The sequence below is a fragment of the Phocoena sinus genome, chromosome 7 (assembly GCF_008692025.1).
Source record: "Phocoena sinus isolate mPhoSin1 chromosome 7, mPhoSin1.pri, whole genome shotgun sequence".
Taxonomy (NCBI): Eukaryota; Metazoa; Chordata; class Mammalia; order Artiodactyla; family Phocoenidae; genus Phocoena; species Phocoena sinus.
In genome coordinates, this window is record NC_045769.1 from 81,398,713 (window position 1) to 81,407,276 (window position 8,564).

The following is an 8,564-nucleotide window of genomic DNA, read 5'->3' on the forward strand; positions in this document are numbered from 1 at the left end:
AGGGGGCCGGGGGTGGTTCCCAAAAGGCTGTTATCCTCTCTGTCCAATTTTCTAACTTTCCCACTGCTTCCTTCAATTAGTGCCCAGCCAACTCCTTCAATCTGCTTTGTCTCTTATCTAGAGGAAGAAAGTAATTTGTAAAGAAAAGCAAAGGGGATAGAGACAGAAAAGAGAGAAGCTATGTCCTACAGCTTCCAAATGCCACATTTTCACAGAAGTTGTCCAGGACCAAGAAAAGGTCCTACTGACATCAATGAAGAGAGGAACCCCTTTCTTTGTGATTGCTAAGGACCTTTGGCCTTGCTTTACAGAAATCACACCCTGGTTAATTTTGTGTGGCTTGGAATGTGATGTAGAGGAGGAACACACATTTGAGTTTAGAAAGAACTCCTCCTTCTACCCCCTTAAGCTCAACTCAGCACAAAGGAAGAAGGTGACATTCTGGACTTCAATTTGACTCTGGAGCCTGTGTTCCCCCTCATCTTACAAGCAATTAATTCACAGTGAACTCGATCCCCATGACCTTCAGGGAAGCACAGAGTTATTTCCCGGTTCATCCATTTCTATCTCCTTGTCCTGCAGGCAGTTGGGGAGCAGATCTGAGAATGAGTAATCCAAAGACTTGAGTGGGAAAATATTTCAGCTCTAAAACAAAGGTTTGAAGATTTGTAGTACTTGTCTTCAGTGGATGGTGACTGAAGTAAGTACGTACACAACGGAAGTGAAGGAGATTCTTCCTTGAAACACACACACACACACACACACACACACAAAAACACACACACACACACACACACACACACACACACCAGTGGAGTGGAGCATCTAGCCCTTGTCCTTATTCCCCTCTGAATTTCTTACATGCTTTCCTTCCTAACCATGTGTTACTTTCACAGACTCTTATTTGAGTTTTCTTGATGAACTAGACATTCTAAAAACATCTAGCTGACAGCTTCTGCATGCTGTAGCTAAAGAAACTATTGTCATGAGAATAAAATAAAAATATGCTAAGGCATCACTGTTTTGTATGGAAATTGCCATACATGTCTTTAATATTTTGAGGATAACTAATTAATTATTACAGGACAATTTAAGCAACACAAAAATGAAAGTTCTGATTTCAGAGGTACGATCTTATTATACCCTTAAATATTCTCACATACTTTACAACATGTGTCTTGGTTTTGGGTTAGGAAATTGTTTGCCATGCTCAGAGCTTCTATTTCTTATACAAGGGACATTAAGACATACTGTTTGCAAACTTAAATCCTCATAAATTAAACGTGTGTTTTTATGGGCAACCTGAAGCAGTAAGGAACACGAAAGATGCTGATTAGTATCTGGGACTCTGCATTTGACATTGCTCCACCCAGAGTCCCCATGCCTCTCCATCTCAAGTTTCAAAGACTCTTCCTCCAGCCAATTCAAGAACTACCTAAACTAACAATAAATAAGGCACTAATTATGAAATATGCCTTTAAGGTGCAGCTCTGCTACCACAAGTTGGGTGATACTGAATCGCCACTTAACTCTGCTGGTCCTCAGTTATTACATCTGCAAAGTGAAAGTGTTGCAATGTGTGATTTTTCAGGAACTGTCCAAGCCCTACCATTCTGCTTGTCATAGGGGTGTTTCAGCTACTTATGGTTGTCTGTTCCCATTACCTTTTTGTAAGAATTTTATACTTAAGAATAAATTTTACATAGGCCTGACTAGTCATAACTGGAAAAGAGTTCTGTAAAACATGGGTATAGGCTAAGCACATTATTCAAGTAAGAGTTTTGCCAAGAAAATTAAGGCTTCCATTACAAGAACTTTTACACTGATCTTAGAGAAAACTCAGTGAGGGCCAGATACCCTCATTGTATTGATCCAGACCAAATTTCAGTGTCTCTACTTCTTTTTAAAAAGATGCAGAAACACTTTATATAGTCCTTACATTGGCAAATGCATCATTACTTTACATAGCCCTGACATTGGATCCTTTTTTCTAATTGTTTTTGCTAATACTACCAAAGTAACAAAGTTTACTTTTAGAATTCATCCCTTTTCTAACACCAGTAATCCTGTGGATCTGCAAAGGGTCACTGAAACTTCAAAACTACAGTCAAACTGAGACTTAATCTCTTGCTAAATTATTTTGTCAAAATGAAAACCATCATTTGGTTCTTGTGACTATTTGAATGCATACTCTTGGCAATAGGGAACAACTCTTCTTCAGTGGTGAGTGGCTATTGCTTGCATACATATAATGCAAATACATCATCAGTACTTTATTACTGGTCTCAGAAGAAAGACTTTTCCATTTTTTCTAAGTCAAACAGTAAGACATATGCGCCGTATTAAAATTTAAATAGAGTGGTAGCTGGTGGAATATTATCCTAGGATTATGTATTTGGAACTGAAAGATCTTGACGCATCAAGGTCAGCCCCAAGAGTAGTGACTCCAGGGCTTAGCGTTCTTTTCAGAGTACAGCAGTAGATGTTCACTCTACATTTCTAATTACTTAAGTCAGGCTCTCCCAGTCCTATGAGGGGAAGATTGTCAAGGAGCAGAGAAACAGCAAAGACAACCAGGCATGCATTAGAAAATCATCACATCCTTGAGCTGAGCTCAATTCCTCTTAGGTCTGGGTTATGTGGCTCTGTGCAGAGGGAAACAATGCGGGTATACGTATACAATGTCTCAAATGTGTTATTCTTTTACACATTTGTAAGAGCTCTTTACTTAAGAACAACTTTGCTGGCACATTACAACCCAAAGGGAATGTGGCTATCTATAAAATCTGTCACATTAAATCCTGGGAACTAGAAGATATGTTTGGTAATTTCCTGGAATGACTTTTCCAAAAAACCTTCCCAAGGAATTAAACTTCCCAAAGGTGATCCTATTCCTCCCGTGTCAGTGAGAGGATATTCGATTAGGAAATGTCATCCTAACGCAACGTGAGCAAGGTCTCAGGCCGTCTTTATTATCTAAAATCTACGAGCAGGTGAATCCTTGTTTGCTAATTTCATTGGGTGCTATTGTGTGATGGATGCAAGAGGTTCCCCCTTCCCCTTTCCCTTAATATTTTTTAAATGAAAAGAGCAAAATCCTCTAAGAAAAGGTTTTCTGTTTTTCAATCCAGTATTCTGACCATAAAAATATAAACCATGCTGTTAAAAGATGTTAACAACTAAAAACTTAGATGTAATAGTTTGTGGAAAAGAATAAAGAAAGAATGTATATATGTGTATAACTGAGTCACTTTGTTATATAGCAGAGATTGGTACAACATTGTAAATCAACTATACTTCAATAAAAAAAATTCTACTTAAATACCTGCCCCCCCAAAAAAAACTCCTATTAGAATAACCAGCATATCTACTACTTGAATTGTCTGCAATGGAGAGCTCTGCTGAATTCTGGACTATTTTAATCAAAGCCCAACCATCTTTTCAAAGTCCATGAATATAAAGTGATTAGACCTGCTTCTCATTTGATTAAGGACATTTAAGTATGAAGCGGACTGCTAGCTATTCATGTGCCAAGTCACCTTGCTAGGATTTGTGTCAGATATCAATATGAGTTTCTCAGATGAAAAGAGTAGAATCTGCTTTGGACGTCAGTTTGTACTGTGCAATCTGGGTCAAATAAACATACCTTACCCTGCATTATCATCTATAAGATAAAGATAATAATATTTACTTTAGAGTTATTGTGAGTAGAAAATAGTAAGCGTTAAAGAAAAGTAGTGACCATCCCCTTACCTTTAATTTTTCTTGGCTGATGCTGTTGTTTAAAGATACATCACATTGTCTCAAAGAAAGACAAGAAATATAATGTTAGTGAGTGTATCAGTCATGGTCCAGTCAGGAAAATATTAATGCTCTGAAAATTTCAAATAGCGGTGAATTTATTACCAAAAAATTGCTTATAAAACTTTCGCGCTAGGTGGCAGAGTCCAAGGCGAGAATGGCGGCACTTCACAGAGTCAGAAATAATGCATTTACTGCTGTGGTTCCACCAATGCTGCTGGAGCCCGTGATCATCTGTCATCCCCACTACTGCCGCCTGCTAGTCCCAGATCCACTGACACTGCCAGAGGTCATAGTCACCACAGTCATCTCTATTTTTTTGGCCATGGCTCCTGCTGGAACCAGAAGCAGAAAGACTACCCCCTTGGTTGACCTTGGAATCCAACTGAAATGCTTCCTACTGGGAAAACGTAATAGAAACCTGTCAGAAAGAGAGTTTGGGGAATGCATTTTCTAGGCATCCAGACCCCTCAGTACAGGGGAGAGCCCAAAAGGGAAGGGGAAACGGGCTGAGCATGAGCAGACATTATCCAGAAGAAATAAATACTCATGTCAGTTACCACTCTAGCACCAGGAAGCAAGCAATAATTCTGGTTCGAAAAGATGCACTGTGTTGATCTCGTCCCCAAAATCCCATGGAAATGCCATAAAAGATATAAAGGAACTGAAAATGAGAAAAGCACCTGTGATGTTTACTTTATGTGTCAACTTGACTGAGCCACAAGGTGCCCAGATATTTAGTTAAACATTATTCTGGGTGTGTCTGTGAGTGTGTTTTGAGGGGAGATTAACACATGAATTGGTAGACCAAGTAAAGAAGATTGCCTTCCCTGATGTGGGTGGCCCTCATCCAATCCATTGAAGGCCTCAATAGAACAAAAGACTGAGTAAGAGAGAATTCGCTCTCTTTGCCTGTCTCCAAGCTGGGACATTGGTCTTCTCTTGCCATTGGACTTGCACTGAAACTTACACTATTGGTTCTCCTGGTTTCCAGGCCTTTGGACCCGAGCTGGAACGTATATCATTGGTTCTTCTGGGTCTCCAGATTGCTGACTACAGATCTTGGGACTTCTCAGCCTCCAAAATCCTGTGAGCCAATTCCTCATAATAAATAAGTAAATAAATAGACAAGTATGGATATAGATACAGATGTAGATATCATATTGATTCTGTTTGTCTGGAGAACCTAGACTAATATAAGATTCATCAGTAGATTAGAAATGTTGGTAAGTTTCTAGAAGAAAGAAAGTAGATAGAATCATGTTGATGAATAAACCCCAACAGAGAATAATGTATTCTGAAGATACACAGGAGTCGGTGATGCTGGGAGGGGCAGCTACCTTCCCTGGGAGGTGCCCAGCAGATCCGATGATGCTGAAGCCAGAAAGGAGGAAGGATTGTAATTAGGGCAGCTGCTAATGAGAGTCTGTGGAAATAGCTTGGGCAAACTGTTCTTCCCCATCTCTTGTATGGAAAAACCAAATCTTGTGCAAGAAAAGTATGCCCCAAATATGAAGTTAAATAAAATTTGACCTGACTTTTATGCCAGTTATGGAGTTCAGAGAAAGAAACTCCATTTGACTTTGAAACATCGAACATTGGCATTCAAGTGAAAAGCTTAATAACATAAGATTATATTTCTTTTTCTGAGCATAATCACACTACTTGGTTCTGGCAGTGCAAACGTATTATTGTAAATACTGCTTATTGGTTTTTAATCAATTTAAAGTCGAAAACATCATTACAGTTATAGAGAAGAATACATGAAATAAATTTTGGCAATGGAAAAGCAAAGGTACAACCTACAAAGGTTGGGAGGGAGAAATGTAGGCAGAGAAGTAGGAGAAGACACTCATGCATTTATTCCTCATCTACAACAGTGTAAAGTCAATGGATTCTGTCTAAGGTGATGGGTCAAGAAACATTTATGTATATTGCTTAATAGTTGTAAAGTTAATCCCTAGAAGAAAGGGAAAAAATTAGTAACAGATCGAGAATGAAAGAGATAGGACTAAATTCTTCATTTTCATATTCAGAAGTATGTAGACAAGGTCTAAAACTGACGAACAAATCAAGTTTCAAACATGTAATTTAGTGTTGTGACTATAACCACAGAAAACAAGATCAGAAAGAGTAAAAATTTGTTGCCTCTTGTGAGTAAGGCTATGGTTAGTGGAAGAAGGAGATGTTTTTACTTTTTCATTTTAATATTTTTTGGGCTATTTAATTTTTATTCTACACACATATTATGATTTTATAATAAATATAAGGGAAATGTTCCTGTCGGTGGAGTGGGTACAGTGAGAGGCAGGCATGCAATCCTTAGCTCCAGGCTTAGTTATGCTGATTTTATGAATGTAAAGTAGCTACAAATGTAAATTGAAGAGAGATATAAATGCTACTGTCTGATAAAATAGAATCAACAGTATATATGTTACCAGGGGCACCATACCTAAGCAATCATGTGAGCATAAAACCTTTCTTAGAGTCAGCTGTCAAAGCAGCAAAGGGTTTTCAGGCTGGTTTAACCTTTTTTCCTTTTCTCCCCAACTTTTAATTATAACATTTAAACTCATAAAGAATTATTGGCAAGACAAACATGAAACTTTCTCAACAGGAAGTACTCCTCAGTTCCTTGTTGAAAAAATTATCATAAGAAAACAGTAAGTAAATAAAACATATGATGCCTGACAAGGTTATATGGTTAACAAGTCACTTTGATTTTACACTGGCAGCACTCTTCTCACTTCTGGTTGAGTGTACACAATTTGCGGGAGTTCCCTTATATTTTGTATGAGTCTCCATAAAAAAAAAGTCTTTGGAGCTCAGGCTCAGTGGTTGAGAGTTCACCTGCCAATGCAGAGGATACGGGTTCGTGTCCTGGTCCGGGAAGATCCCATATGCCACAGAGCGGCTGGGCCCGTGAGCCATGGCCGCTGAGCCTGCGCGTCTGGAGCCTGTGCTCCGCAACGGGAGGCCACAACAGTGAGAGGCCCACGTACCACCAAAAAAAAAGGTCTTTGAAATGAAGTTCCAACTCCCCCTGCATTATGAGAGGTCAAGTCTCAGTGCAAACTGAAGATTCTGGCATTTGGACCATGCCTCTGTCGCTCCCTAGAAACTTATACTAGTAGCTCACGTTCCTAAAGCAAAATAGCGACAGTTGGCATCCACTTCTTAAATAATCCATAGAAAAGTGTGAGCAATTTCCTTTGGTCCAGAATTGCCATGAGGCTCAAAGGTCAGGGTCAGAATATTTGGGCTAAACTAACAAGTTAATATATCTTTTTGGACCATCTTCCTATTCCTATTGCCTTCACTACCTTTAGTTAAATCTTAGCAAGTTTTTGACAATTTAGTTTGTCTAGATTGCTCACAATCCTCATTTGCAAAATTATTCCCAGTCTTTTCTTTAAAATAAATGCCCATGATCTCTAAACAATCTCATCAAGTTACATCTCACTGGATGCATAAGGACCTTAGTGTGTAGCTTTCCAGATAAGACTCAGAGCCCAGAGCTCCTATTTCGAGTGGGTCCAACTTGTTTACAAGTTTCCAACCGCATCAAGAAAACTAACATGGTCAGAAAATCCTTGGAAATTCATATATCATTTTGAAAAATAAAGTCTCTCTGTTTAAAAATGAAACAAGCCAAACCAGCCTATGCTAACCCATAAGCAAAATAATTTCAGTGCCTGTGTGTAAGAGAATTTCCATCTTCTGAACTACTTGCTGTTCCTACATGGTCAAGATTAATGTCATTCCATTCTGACTGGCTCTTCCTGTCCCCATGGGTGGAAGTAGGTTTGGAAACATGTTGTATGGAGAAATTTCCCAGTGTATCACAGTTACCAAACCAGCTGTGCAAGGTCATTTTTACACAGATACAGCTGAAATCTTACAGATTTCTGACAGGCTTAATTATTGGACCTATCTTGTGAGCTCTGGGAGCTGGGCCAGACTATGGAAAATATGGGAAGTTTTCTGGACAGTGGATAAGGATGCTCTTGTGTATCATAAAGAACTCTGGTCTGGGACTTAACAGTTCCAACTCCACATCAGCACAAATACAGACCCCAGGCCTTTGTTGTTTATCAGAACATACACAGCAATAACAATTAACCACAATGTTTAGAGAATTGGGGGTTTGGGTTTCCATTTAATTTAACTTTCTGGTTGACTTGGGATTAAACAAACACTTTTTCTACTCAAGCCTTTGGAAAGGGGAAGGAAGGAAATAACCTTTATTGACTACTGTGGCAAATATAATGCTAACTCTTTTTTTTTTTTTTTTTTTTTTGTGGTACGCGGGCCTCTCACTGTTGTGGCCTCTCCCATTGTGGAGCACAGGCTCCGGACACACAGGCTCAGTGGCCATGGCTCACGGGCCTAGCCGCTCTGCGGCATGTGGGATCTTCCCAGACCAGGGCACGAACCCATGTCCCCTGCATCAGCAGGCGGACTCTCAACCACTGCGCCACCAGGGAAGCCCATGCTAACTCTTAAAAAGTCTGTTATTTGTCTTCACTATAAGCCTATGAAGTATGTTTTTTTGTTTGTTTGTTTTTTGTAGTACGCGGGCCTCTCAGTGTTGTGGCCTCTCCTGTTGTGGAGCACAGGCTCCGGACGCGCAGGCTCAGCGGCCATGGCTCATGGGCCCAGCCGCTCTGCGGCATGTGGGATCTTCCTGGACCGGGGCACGAACCCGTGTCCCCTGCATCGGCAGGTGGACTCTCAACCACTGTGCCACCAGGGAAGCCCGA